Below are 14,793 nucleotides of genomic sequence, written 5' to 3' on the forward strand. Positions count from 1 at the left end.
AGCCCAGCCCCGCCCGCCCCTCCCCCGCCCCGCCCCGCCCCGCCCCGCCCCGGGGCTGCGGAGCTGGCCGGGAGCGGGGCTCCGGCATGGGGACCCGGCTCGGGGGTGGGGGTGTGGGATCGGCGGCCGGCCCCGCGCCTTGTCCCGCGCCTTGTCCCGCGCGGCGCGGACCCTCCCCGTCGGCCTGGGGACCCTCCGGCTGCCGGGCCCCTGGGAAGAGGGGTGACAAGAGGAGGAGGAGGGTGCCTGGGGTTCTGGGCTGAGGTGGGGTGGCTCCGGGGACCCCTGTCTGCTCCCCAGCGCTGCGCCCGGGGCGGGGGTGCCCTGTCCGCTCCCCGGGTTTGGGATGGTGTTTGCTCTGGCTGCGGCGGGGCTCTGGGCACGTTCAGAGAAAGGCCGTGGCCATCCCGGGATAGCCGTAAGTGGTCGCGGGACTAAGAGCCCAGGGTGGAGTCTGCCAGCGCCCCACGTCCTGCCCTGCTCTGGGCTGGCAGGCCGAAAAGTGGGGTTCCCCTTCCATCTTCCTGGGGCAGCTGCTGGTTGTAACCCCCAGCCAGAGAGTTTCCACGCTCCCTTCCCAGCGGCTTCATTAAGGCTTTCTGGTAGGACCTGCCTCCTGGGTAGAGCAGATTTCACAGGAAGATGTGCCTCTCCTTGGGTTCCAGTAACATTTTTGCCTGACTTCCACCACCGCAGACAGAGCTGGCATGCCCAAAGTGCACAAAAAACCAGCAAATGGAGAAGCGGGCACCCAGTCAGACCACAGGTGACAGTCTGTCCTGAGGCCAATAATTTGCAGATGCTGCAGGAGTTTAATGTTTATATCAATAACAAAAACATTGAAAGTTACAATGGACAAGGTACACAAGGATTACAGAGGAGGTTTTCTTTTCAGAATTAACATTAAGTCATCAGTGTGGGGACAAGGGAGCCATACCTGCCTATTACAAGGTCTTCCTGGCAAGAGGAGAGGCCAGGCATCTGACCTGGATGGGCAGCTCCACTCTTCCTGCGGAAAGGCATACAGCCGTTACCTAGAATATCAACTGCTCTCCTTGTGAGCTGAAAATAAGGTACCAGAAGTCAGCTCTGCATCATTCACCAGAGCTACACCCACTGGATCTCTGTGTGAACGTCTAGTCCTCCTTCCACTGAAGGACGACGGTCACACCAAGGTCACATTGTTCTGAGATTAATCCTCATCCCACTGCTTTGACCCTCAGGGGACTCACAGGCTTTGGGGGCTGGGCAAAACAGACCTTGGGCCTGGCACAGGGTTTGAAGTGTTGACAGGAAGATGGTGGTGCGGCCTGCAACGTAAACAAACCTTTTCTTGCAGAGATCAGTGGGACAGGTAGGCGGGTTCCCCAAACCACACAGCCCCTTGCATATTGACCCTGCTCTGCAAGCCGAGCGCCTGGCCATCAGCCCACATCTGAAGAGCCTGAGTATTCACCAACAGTAATTCCCACAGTGAGGTGGTGGTGGCAGCATCATTGTTTCTGTGCAACAGCAGGGCCATGGTATCAGCAAGAGGAGGGCAGTTAGACAAAGCCAATGAGAGGCTCACAGAATCTGTATTTCCCAAGTTTTGGACCTCCTAGCCCACAGACCGTTGACATCTCTGGTCCAAGGCAGAGTTGGGAAATGTTAGTGCCATGTATGTAGAAAAAAAACCCCCAAGCCTCCATCGTATGGCCATCCTTATATTTTCTGAGAATAGCCATAAGCAGACTCTTTTGGCCACAAGGGAAGCGAGCAGCCGGGCTGGAAGGGCACTGTCCTGCCGCTTTTCAGGGCCCTGTACCCTCCCAGCCCACTACTAGGCAGTGCTTGACAGGGGTGACACCTCTCCGAGGACCTCTGTGTCAGGTGCAACTGGAAAGTGACTTTTGCCCCATGGAAACTTTCCACACGAGGCCACATTTATCTAAAGGGTTATTGCCGCTCAAGGAAGCTGAAGCTGGAGCATGTCTCATCTCCTGCCAGTACCAAAATACTGCACAAAAAGACAGGCAAGCCAAATGCCTGAACCATCAGATCTAGCAAGCAGATAGCGGTCTTCAATGACTGGAGAAAAAGCAAGTTAAATAAATATATCTGTCATGTAGGAATAATTCTCTTAGAGCCCTTTCCAGCTACTTCTTGGCTCTAGATTTCAAAGTCTAGCAGGGTAAGCCCTGATCTTGCAAACTTTTGAAGTATGCCTGTATCTGGAAGCAGGTGAGCAGTCATTCTGAACTCAGCAAGACTAATTAAGGATAATACCAGTTAAACAAACTAATTAAGGACTATTTCACAGATCAAGACATCAGATACCTGATATTCCTGTCTCCAGGCCCCACAGCCTTTACCTCCCCTGCTTGTCCTTTCCTTCCCTCCCAGCTGTGATAAGGTTGCCCTGGAATCCAAGAACTGTGGGCCAGCCCAGTGGCAATTGCTGGGCAAGGGGCAATGGGACAAACACTAATACCAGAGGAATACAAGTTCTTCCTGTTTGTCCCCTTCTTCTTGCAGTAAGAAGTACCTAAAATACTTTGGGATACTCTTCTTCAAATAGGCTGTTGTGTTCTGGGGTTTAATAAAACTGGGAAATACTCAGACCCTGCTTAGTGCGGGGAATTCATATTCCTGGTGTTGGTGCTGAAACCTAGATATTTGCCACTATCCTCAGCTAGAGCAAACACCTGCATACTGGTTTTCCTGGTGGAGCTTCTCAGAGCCAATAAAATAACTGCAGTCAACCTGTGTATCCATGTATTCCTTGCTTTTCCCCTGCTTATTAGTAGTGATGATTATTACTAGTGATGACTCAGGTGTGACAACCTTTGAGGGCCAAGCTCATCTTGTTAGAGTTGTCTCTTTTTTTTATGTGGCTGACATCCTATCCTTCCATGGAGAGGATCTTATTATAGATTACATGTTTTAGTGTTTCTTCCCCTGCATATTCATGCTGCATGAATAGACAGTGTGACTGCTAGTGAGATTATCACCTTTGGCTAATGTTTGTAAGTACCTTGCTGTGGTTTTCAGCTGATGTGATTCTGCTTCTCCGGCCTTACATCCTGTTATTTTAACACTTTTGTTTCCTGTGAGACAGAGAAAGAATCAAGTATAAATTTAGAAGCCTAAATGAACTCTATAAACGATTACAATGATTTGCGAAATACCTTGTGCAGAAGCATGATCCTGATCCTCTCTTTTATCCACAGGTGATGCAAAATGCTTTTATTTTCTTCCCAAATATTGACACCAAACAGGTGTGTATTGCTTCATTAATACTATTGCTGTTACACTTACCTTTTGGCATCAGCAATGTCTTTAATGGCTAATATTTATCTACATCTTTGCTGTGACTTTCTTCTCTTCAGTTGCATTTGACTTGATCTTTCCCTGGTTTACACATGAGTCAAAGTCTGGTGAAAGTTATTGACCTGTCCGTTGTGAAAGCTGGAGGGAATCCTACCATGACAGCTTGTGTACAGGTGCCCTCCACTGACATCAGGGAAGTTACGCTTGACGGAGACTGTCAGGATCACACCTGACTTGGACAGTGCAGAGCTGCTCCCTGGGGTATTTTCTCCCAGATGTGGTTCATCCCAATTGCAGCAGCCCGTAGTGGTCAGGCTTCTGCCTATCTTCAGTGAAAATATTCCATCTGGCAGAACAAGAGGTAGACATTTCTTCCACACATGAAGGGTATCTGTCTTTACACAGGGCTTTTCTTTCCCTCTTCCCCATGCCTTTATCACAGCTGTGAAAACCTAGTTCAGGAGTCCACTCAGCAAGACCAAGCTCAGTCAGCAGTAAAATTAACTTGGTCTTGCTAACTTCCTGAAAGGTGGGGAGCCATGTCAAATACCCTGTGTGTGAAGGCATCTGGAGGACAGATGGAGAAAGAAGGTGGCTTGGCAGACTAGGGAGATAAGTGACATGTGCTCAGATCAATGGCGGCACACTGGTGTCCTCTTTCCTTCCAAATATCATCTCAGGTACCTATTTAGGTAAGGGTGTAACATCTCTGTGGACAGCTGTGGTCAAACAGCCATAAAACTCTTTCAGAGCGGTTTACATGAGAGATCTGAGCAGAGTTGGGTTTTGTGACAGCTCTGAACTGAGATTAAAGCTGAGGCATGTCCTGTGAAATGCCAAGAAACAAGGACGCCAAAGGCTTTTTCACTTTGGCTGCACCGCTGGGCTGTAATGCTGCCATAATCTGTGGGGGAGAACTCTTTTTGTCCATATGTGGATCCCTCTGAACAGCGACGAAGCCTGTGGACCTAGGGACAGCTGAGCCAGCAAAACAACTCTACTGCCTCTTCCCCCTGCTTCTGGCCAAATGATCTCTCTCTCCTTAGTATGATTTTCACAGCTATTGGACCAACTTCCATGCTGAAATGGTGGAAAACGAAAATGGCAGATTCTTCTCCCAGCTGAGGAGGCCAAGCTGGGTCACAGAGTCAGGCAAGGCTGGGACAGTACCAGGTGAATGGCAAGCACCTGCAGCTGGCAGGAAGGAGGAGACCATGTGAGCATGTCCACGCAAGCTGGTGGGACCACACAGCTGGGACTAGTAAGAGGGATCATCAGTCACAAGCTCTGCTGTCTTCTTGAAAGTCCTCCCTGATCTTCCCTCTAGCCAGGAGCACAGAGTAGAGACCCACAGGAGTTCAGTATGGTTATGGAGCTCCCACCAATGTCTCTGACCTCTGATCTGCTGAATGCTGCCTGTCTTCCAGCTGTTCTGATTTGGGGGGTGGAGGGAATAGTTGGTGCTGGGAAATTGAACTTATTCCCCGAGGAGGTCTAAATAGCTGGACTCTGCTAACTGTCCTAATTCGTATGATCAAAGACTCTACAACCCATGCCAAAACCCTGAGCCGCCCAGGCCCTGGGAACATGGTGTTGTGAGAGGTGCTATGATAAATGACATTGTCATGTGGCTTACTGTAGAAACATGGTAAGGATCCTGGGCTACCCACTCAGGAGCACGAGCAGCAATGAAACCTCTTTCCCCAGAAATAACCTGTATGAGTGCTTTATAGCAGACCAGGCTAGCTCCTTGGTTCCAGGAAGGCACTGGGAGCTTGCCAGGGTTCAGTCAGTGAAGAAAGGACCAGAAGAAACAGAGAGGCAGGTGCGTCACTGTCTGGGAGAGCACAGTTGTTGCAGCAAAGCTGCAGCAAAGCTACTCACTGGAAGAGGAGCGAATACTCTGCTGGAGAACAGGATGTGAATCCTTCATCTCAGAAGATTTGCAAGTACGCTGTCTATGGGTGTCCCTTTTGATGTCTTCTTGCTTCCCTGTGAAGGACTTCATGATTCTGACCATAAAAGAGATGGCCAAATTCTTCCCCAGCTTAAACTGGCCTTACATTGTTGTTGCTCCACTGACTTCTGCCCAGCCATTTCTGACTTACACCGACGAAAGGCAAGACAATCAGCCCTAACACAAACAAAACCAGAGCTGTTTAGCTGCTCAGCTACACAAAAGCTTCAAGGCTGATACATTCCAGCAATGTTTTGGATTCTCTCAGACATTAACTGTTTCAAAAGAGCATGGCTGGGAAGAGGGTGGCATGAGGGAGGGGGGATTTCCCATTAAGGACAGCAGGACCAGATGTCTTTTTGATGAACTTCTCTTGGCTTCCTATTCTTTGATATTTCCTTTTCAGTTGTTGAGTCCAAACTGCTTCTAGACCATATTACAGGGACCTCTAATAGCACAAATTGTTTTCTTTCCCCCAACAGATATAATACCTTCTTCTGGCCAAAGTATGAGACATGCTGACCAGACAGTGTGCTCAACAGCCGGGGACGGTTGTTCATCCTGGAGCCATTTCTTCCTTATGCTTATTTTCCACTTCAGATTCTCTCCCCTCTCCAGAGAAGCCCCTCAGCTTTCCTTTGACAGTGTTCAATACCAGTTGAAGAAGTAAAAAGCATTCTTTGTTCCCGTCCCCTCCAAACTCCAGATGGGGATCCTCACACCAGCAGACCTCATCAGGTATAAATACACTGTATTTTGGCATGTAGCACTCACAGGCACCACAGGACATGGCTATCAGCCTACTCTTACTTCCTATGAGTTTCTGATAGAGATTTCTGATACATAACTAGCCATGGTCCTGGTTTTTGAGTGGATCGGATAGGAAATCATGGTTTTCAGCTGAACAAATATTAGAAACTTCATCTACAATTACAGATTTTACCAGTAAACGAATATTGTTCAAAATCTTTCCCAAGTTGGTACAAAAAAAAACCTGTGTGGAGTATCAAGCTGTCAAGGGAGGACTTGCCTTGACAGAGCCTGAACTCTTGGCGCCTTTCAGCACCACTAAATCTTACGCAGGAGAGTGAAAAAACTGATTTTGTCAAAATATGGGAAAACATTAATTTTTACATCTTGCTACATTTTCACTGGGATTTTTCTAAGCGTCCCCCCATCATCACTGCAAACTGTGGTCTGATGTCAACTGTGAGGTCACAGAAGGCTATTTATTCTGGCATTTTCCCCAAGAGGAGTTTTTTTCAGTCTGCAGCTTTTCTTTAGGCCTAAACCACTTCTACTCAGCCAAAGTCAATAAGCAGAGCACACTTCTGAGGTCAGCGCTGCTGAAGTGGGAAAGGGAAAAGAACGACAACCTGTGGTCCGTTCAGGAGAGCACCAACACACTGCAAATTGTTTCAGTGGAGGTTAAGTACTATGGAGGAGTCCATGTTTCCTTCCCAGCCCCCAAATCTGCTATTAATATTAGACGTTAGGGTACATCAAACTACCTGTCAAAGTGGAAAAAACTACCAGGTAACAGAGCTCATCCATGTCAGTTGAGTCTTCCCCCTTTTTTTTCTTTTTGTTCCTGTGAAAAGGGATTTAATTAAAAGTCAAGAAATCCACCTCAGTAAATACCAAAAAACGCAGCTTCCCTTTTCCCACATAGACCAGTGGAGCTGAATGTCTCCTGCCTTCCCAGCTATCATTAAGTATTCTGTTTAAATAGGCCAGCTTCATGCCATCTATAATGAAGTTATAGTGTATTGCTCTGTTATGAATGATGAAGCTGTTGTGTCCTACGGGGAGAAAAATCACTGTAATCCAACTTTCCTTTTGAAAAGGCCTAATGTATCCACATGAGATCTTCTGGCAGAGACAACTGAGAGAATATAAATAGAAGCTTAAAAGAAGAAGGAGGGGAAGGGGAAAATAACTCCAACAGAGCTGAGTAGCTGAAATTCACAAGTTTAATAGGAAGATGGATGACTGAAGAGTCTGTTCTGTGACACAATTAGGACTTTATGTAGGCCTTTTTCAATTATTTGTAGCTGACAAAATATCACACAAAGGCTGTTTCACACTGCAGTCCAGGTGTCCAGAAATGGGTTTTTCAGAGGTGGGGAGCAACTGGGAGATTCGCCCAGGGGCACAGGCCACTAGGGCTGCCCCCGGCTAAGTTAGGCAATGGTGTACATCACCTCATGCACAAATGGCAGGAGCAGAGTGTCCTGCAATGACTGGGGCCCCTGTACCTTCAAGCTATCAACTGCCAATCCCCAGTGTGCTGGTCTTGGCTGGGATAGAGTTAATTTTCTTCATAGTAGCTAGAATTAGGCTTTCTTTTGGATTTTGATAACACAGGGATGTTTTCATTACTGAGCAGGACTTACACAGAGTCAAGGCCTTTTCTGCCCCTCACGCCACCCCACCAGCGAGTGGGCCGGGGGTGCACAAGGAGCCGGGAGGGGACACGGCTGGGACAGCTGGCCCCAACTGACCCCAGGGATGTCCCACACCGTATGGTGTCATGCTCACTGTATAAAGCTGGGGGAAGAAGAAGGAAAAGGAGGATGTTCAGCGTGATGGCGTTTGTCTTCCCAAGTAACCATTACGTGTGATGGAGCCCTGCTTTCCTGGAGATGGCTGAACTCCTGCCTGCCCACGGGAAGGAGTGAGTGAATTCCTTGTTTTGCTTTGCTTGCACACATGGCTTTTGCTTTACCTGTTAAACTGCCTTTACCTCAACCCATGAGTTTTCTCACTTTTACTCTTCTGATTCTCTCCCCCATCCCACCAGGGTGGGGAGTGAGTGAGTGGCTGCGTGGGGCTTGGTTGCCAGCTGGGGTTAAACCATGACACCCAGGGAGCACAGAGCTGCAGCCCCAAAAGACAATGTGGGGTGGGAGGTTACTATACAAGTGCATATGGTCCATCTTGGACCGCAGCTTTCTGGTCCTGACCTACAGACAGATAAAGTAAGGGGACATGTGAGTTCCTGCTACAGGAAGAGGTTTCTGCTGATGGGTAATTGTCAGTACTGAAGTTATATGAAGAGATATTGTCCAGGAGCCTGCTCAGTGTGGGTTCTGCCTCCTCGCTTCTCACTGGCCCTACCAAATACTACTGTTGTTTGTTCTCAGCACAAAGCCACCGCAGTTCAAGCACCAAGGAAGGGTCTTTGAAATAATGTGCCTGTGTTTGCATGCAGCGATCACACCTTCAGCTGCTTCAGCGCTGCAGCTTAGGGTGGTGACATATGGCAGAGGAGTGGGGTGAGCTGGTGAGTAGTAACAGCTTTAGACCTTCTACAGATCTCATGAGAGGCCTGCAGAAGACCTCACCAAACCTTCAGATTTTAAGTGTGTCTAATTTGTTTTGGTTTACTCCATTCGACAGTGAGCTATTCTAATTAAAGGCATTTTAATTCAGGCTGAAAACACCCAGGGCGGGTAGAGATCAGTAAATTTAGTTTAGTTATTTGTGGGTGAACCTTCCTGGGTGTCCCCATGAGGAGAAGAATAAGTCGAGCCCTGGGACCTGTAGAGGGGTTAATTCTGCTATGGTGGAGTTGTGGTGGGGCAAGGCCAAACTGGTGGGAGCAGACGCAGACTGCTAGGAGTCTGCCAGGCAAAGATAAAGCAGGGTAACGGGCGTGTTCCTCCATATGTAACAATCTGATTGAGGAAAGAAAGACAAGATAAAAGGAGGAGGGTTTGTGGAGAAAGGGGAGTCACAGGGATGTCCACGCTCTGGACAGCATTAGCCCTTACTGGGGCAAGATTGTCTCTAGCGAGATGTTTTCCTGAAGGCGCATTCTTGACTCCAGTCTTCAATGAATGGTTTACAATTTCTTTTGAAGACTCAGGTGGCTCAGTAGTGCAGTCACCACGGGGATGGGGCACAGGGCAGAGCCCTCCCCATGCCCACAGTTGTGGTGACTCAGGGCTTCTTCCACCGCGACCTCCATATGGCCTCCATATGGCCTCCCTGTCCCTCAGTGGGACCAGGAAGGGCCAGGGCTTCCTGGTAGGACAGCAGCAGCTGTGACTTCAGCTTACGTGTCTATGGCCTTGCACTGCTAGAGGTGTTTGCAAGTTATTTAAAAATGTATTTAAAAAGCGGTACATAAAAGCGTACCACTGAATGGTAATGCTTTCCCTCATCCCTTCCCTTATGTCAGCACTAGCGACAGGTTGGCTGCACATCGAGGCTGGTGGGCTCGCTGATACAACTAACAACTACTCTTTTTTTCCTCATGGGGTGAGCTTCTCAGCTAGCTTTTCCCCGGATCAGATGGGTGATCTGCCTGCCCCAGTGGAAACTCCATTGTTGCTTGAGCTGGCAGAACACAGGAAAATTCTCTAGAGGGTCCTTTGCTGGGATTGCTCCCGAGGGAGAAAGAGCACAAACGTACTTTTCAGGAAGCTGAACAATTAGTTACGGAAAAAACAAACCTTGGGTGCCAAGAGTTTGGAGCAATGTCAGAGCATTGAAGTGGTGTGCTCAGGGCTGCCTGAGCAACATGGCAGACCATTTAGATGATCCAATATTTCTTGGCCTCAGCAGAAGTTTATTTTCAATTACCTACTATTGTTTCACAAACCTGGCTGGTAAGAGGATTAAACCTTTTTTTTTCTTTTTTTTTTTTTTTTCTGGAAGGGGGCAGGTAGAGGGAACAGCAAAAGGCAAAACCTAAAAATAAAAAACACACTTCTAAATGATTCAACATACCAAACACTGGCCTTCCTCCTCCCACAATGTCTGTGCTCTTAAATGCATCATTGGAAGGGGAATTATTCATGTAGTCACATCAATAAATCTTACTTAAGCTCTTTATATTGCAGTCCTCATTCATCTAGCTGGGACTCCTCTGCAAACGATAATTAGGGTAAGAGCTAACTGAGATACCACAGAGTTTGCTCCTGGCAATCATTTAACATCCAGCATGGTATCAAGGCTGTAAAGTAGGCATTTCTCAGCAGCAGTTCATTCATTGTAAAACCTGTTTCGATTATTAGCTTGTCTCCTCTTTCACAGCACTTAGGTTCACATAAAGACCTCAAAGCATTTGTCAGTGAATTCCTTGAATGAACTCAGCTGCATTTTGTTTTCTCTGCAGTATCTAGCCTAAATCCAGAAAAGTCAGCCAAGGGGGGGAGCACTGTTTCCCTCTCACAGCCTCACTGGGCTAGTCTTGAAAAGAGGGTTGGTTCTACAATCAGCTCTCCTCTCCAATACCTGGTGCTATGGGGGGCTGGGATAGCCCATATAATGGGAAATAGATAATGGATCCACTCCCAGGCATGACGTGGAGAGCTCCAACAGCAGAGTCACCCTCCAAGTCAGTCTGTCCTGCCAGACCTGACTTGCTTTTTGGTGTTTCTTCATTGGGCTGCCCAGGGATGCACCATTAATTTACATCCAGCCCTTTACTCTTGCCAATGATGAACACTGGAAATTTCACTAAGAAAGGCTCTGTTCTGCAGAGACTGCCTCAGTATTGCCCCAGTTTTAGCAAAGACATCATAACACCCACCAAGGTACAAGTGCCCAGCAGAGGCTCTCTCCCGTCTTCGGCTCTGGCCACTAATCTAGCGCAGACCGTATGGGTCTCAGAGCTCAACCCTTTCTCCCTCCACCCCAACACCCGCACAGTTATACCCTTCTTAACTGACTACTTACTAATAGAAGGTGTGATGGTACTGCTGGAATTGAAGGAACTACAGGAGGGCCACCACCTGCCCTCTCTGCCATGGACTTGAGACTGTGATTACATGTCAGAAAGTGTGCAATACCCATGGCAGTTTAATGTGTTCCGCTCTAACTTTTTCTTCAGACCCCGTTGTGCACTTGTGCCCACCTCATTTTTCCTGCCAGCACAACTGCTTTGTGAGGCCACTGCTTAAATCAAAGCAGGGAACTGACTCCATTTAAAAAGAAAAAAAAAAAACCCAACACCAACTCTATGCGACAAAATAAAAAGTAAAATATGTTTTTTTAAGCAAGATCTGTTCCCGAATGTCACTGACAGCGACCCCACAAGCAGTCACGCTGACATATCTGATGGCAGGAAAAAGCTGTGGGGGCGTGGGAATACCTTAAGCTTGCTGAACAGCCGCCCAGTACTTTGTCTTATGAAATCACAGCCCGAGGAGAGACTGAGCCGTGCCGTTTTCCTGCTCCCCCTCTCTTCCTTTCCTCCTGAACCCTTGGGCCCCCATCACTGCCATGACTACATCCAGTCCGGGATGTACATATTAATCTGCACTGTGTATATAAAAGAGAACTGGAAACAGTGGCTGTCTGAGACCCACCTGACCTTTGGACATACAGCAAACTTCCTGTTCCAGTGCTGTCGGCTCTTTAATCCCCCAGTCCTTAAAAAATAAAAGTGAGCCTGTGTGAAAAAATGCTTTGTAATGGGAACTCCTGGAACCACTTTTCTCCCTCGCCCTCTGACTGAGCCATAGAAAACAGTAAATATATCTCCCAAGAGTCCTTTCTTACAATAGAAAAATGGCAGGCAAAACTGAAGTTTCATTTCCCAGCCTCAGACTCAACAGCAGACAGGCATGAAAGCTACAGAAAATAAAACAGCAAGGGGAAAAAAACCACTCTTCATTCAGAGTCTGGGGAGATTTTTGGGGGACAAGAAGCGTCTTTTGGTGGGGAGCAAGTCACACTTGGGAACTGGGTTTCTGTTTTTGCAGGAGGAATTGGTCTTGCGCTATATACTTGATGGCAAATTAGCATTGACATTTGACTTGTTTTGATCTGAGCTATTTACAGTGGTATTATCTGTGTATTTTTGACATGCTGTGAAGATTCTCACTGCCAGATGCCTCGCGATGGCTGTAGGATGCAGTGCATTCCACAGTCATTACTCAGGGGTCATAAACCTCACATTATTTGTGGGGAGGAGGGGAGCAGGGAAAAATGGTCAAAAAATTAACAAAAAATAAAAAGAAACCCTGGACTTAGATTTCACTGGGCTTGTGTATTTAACTGGAGGGAAATTAAAAATGTGCTTAGGCTGGCTGGCACTGTCACACTGGAACTGAAGACTAGACCGGATCCTTGTGAATTTGCTTTACACATAGGTAAGCATTCATGATGATAATATTGTCAGCTGCTCTGGGCTGGGGAAGGCTGTAATGGACCAACTGCTCCGTTACACTGCTGGGTCAAAGATCCCCAGCCGGGGGATTGCTGCTTAGGACCTCCAGAGCTTGGGCTGGCAGGACATGTCCTGGGGCTGGCACTACACAGTAACTTGCTACAGGGAAGGAGCTGAGGCTCAGGCAGTGGGTTTTAAAGAGTGAGATTGATTCAAAAGGGAGACTTAGGGTTTGGTTTTTTTTTTTTCTACGGTTGGGAAACTTTCAAGAAAATTTCCAGGGCCAAATCACAGACCTACACTCATGGTTTTATAAGCAGATACTCCATGCACAGACCTTCCTTACTCCCTAACCGTGGGGAGATGCCCAGAGAGCACCTGACACAGAAGTGCTTGGGGCCTGCAGGCTGGCAGGCAGGGAATGGGGTCCCGCTCTGCAGAGCAGAGGGATAACATCTCCCTGATGCCTGGTTGTCTGGGGGAAGGTGAAATAAGCAGCACAAAAGTTTTTGAAGAAAGGTCTCTCTTAGACTCTATGTTTGCCTTTCAGACAAACAGGCAGACATTTAAAAACATCCCTGTGTCTTCCTAACTCTTTTCTGGCTCAGGTTTGCCCAGCACTTCCCAGCAGCAGCCTGCACAGCACCATGTGCTATCAGCCGAGGTTTGCTCACAGGAGGCTATGGTTTCCTAAAAACCCTGAAGTTTCTCAGTGCTGGTCCTAAAAAGAAGAGGAGGGAAAACAGGCTATTACGCTCTCATCATACCTGGTGTGACAGCAGTGAGGGCTGTGAAGAGGTTGGGCAGGAAATATCTATAAACATGGAGGAGACAGAGAAAGAAGGCATACTGGAACACATGCACTGACCTCCTGAAGTCAACAGCCTACAGGCCTGTTGAAAATTAGCCCATTAAATGTTCAAACCAGGGGTCATCTCTGCTCTCTACTTATAAATGGTCCAGTTCAGGATTAGGGCTCTTCCAGCTAGGCATTGCAGCAATACAGGTAACAAAAAAAAACCGGTTTTAAATATTCTGTTTAAGTGTGCTTCTGCCCCCCACTGTGTCCTATTTCCAGCAGCTGCAAGGGATTAATCTGATTTTCTGATTTTGGTTTGATTTTGTCCCACCTACAGCAAAAGTACAATCTCTGGAGTAAGCCATCCAAAGAAAAGAAGCATCTAACTGCCTCCAGGTAGCTTTGGTAGATTCGTCCATAGAAAAGTTTTTCTTGTGCAAGTTCCAGCACACATACAATACAACAAAAATCTAGGCATGGCCTGGAAAGTGAATGGGGCAGATATGAACTTTGCTAAAGGCTAACTTCACGGTGGTGTTGAATTCCCCACCTCTTGCTCTCCAAGCAGGAACCTGAGCCCCCACCTCATCTGAGACTCAGTCCTTAGATATACCCAACATAGTACACCGAAGTAAAACCCTGGGGAAAACTCTGCCTTTGTTGTGAGAGAGAACCTGTGTCGAGTATCAAGGTAGGGCAAGGGCAGGGATGAGTCTCCAAGGGATGAGGAGTGGAAAAGATGGGGAACACGTTAACTGCAGGGCACAGATCTTGATGCTGCAGGGCCTTTCTGTAGGCTCAAGGATGCTGTGCGGGATGTGTGTTGCATTGCTCCTGCCCCTGAACAGCTGCAGCTCAGAAGATCAACAGCCTGAAGCAGGATTCTTTCTCACCCCATTTGAGTTCTTTTTGGGATTGATCCCCAGTGGCTTCGCTTCAAATAGTAACACCACCACACACACTCCCCACCGCCCCGCCTTTAACAAGCAAGCCCAGAGGCCAATCATAATGAGGCTTCAGGTCCCCTAACTGTATGAAGCTCAAATTAATTCAGTGAAGATGTTTGGCAGGTCATCTAGAGAGCTGTGTATGAGCGGCTTCTTTTCCAGGGAATATCTATATGCAATAACGAGTGAAGTCCCTTGAAATGTCTTTCTTCTGAGGCACTGACAGGAATTGCTACACATTCCTCTGAGATGCAGTGTGCTTAATTCTGCTCCTACTATGGTCTGCTGGAGACTTGGGCATTCAGTACATTCATAGGCGTTTTATAGCCCTATTGCCTTGAATGGCATCGTCCCTTACCTTCTACACCCAGACCAAGGCTAGGCAGGTGTAACTCCAGGTAATTAAGCAAACACCTAACTTTAAATACTAAGACACATAAAAATATCTTTTCAAGTTGAGGACTAATATTTCAGCTGAACTTGTGAGGATAAAGAAAGGAAACCATTTAGACCATGAAGCTGACTTAACAGCATGACCTAGCTGACCTTGCTGATATCTCAGGTCTTTATAAACCGCAAGCTGACCACACAAAATTAACAGTCACATGTGGTTTGTATGAATTCCTATTTCTAGTTAGTTACAGGAAGTCTTGTG

This window comes from Phalacrocorax aristotelis, chromosome 12 (assembly GCF_949628215.1).
Source record: "Phalacrocorax aristotelis chromosome 12, bGulAri2.1, whole genome shotgun sequence".
Classification (NCBI taxonomy): Eukaryota; Metazoa; Chordata; class Aves; order Suliformes; family Phalacrocoracidae; genus Phalacrocorax; species Phalacrocorax aristotelis.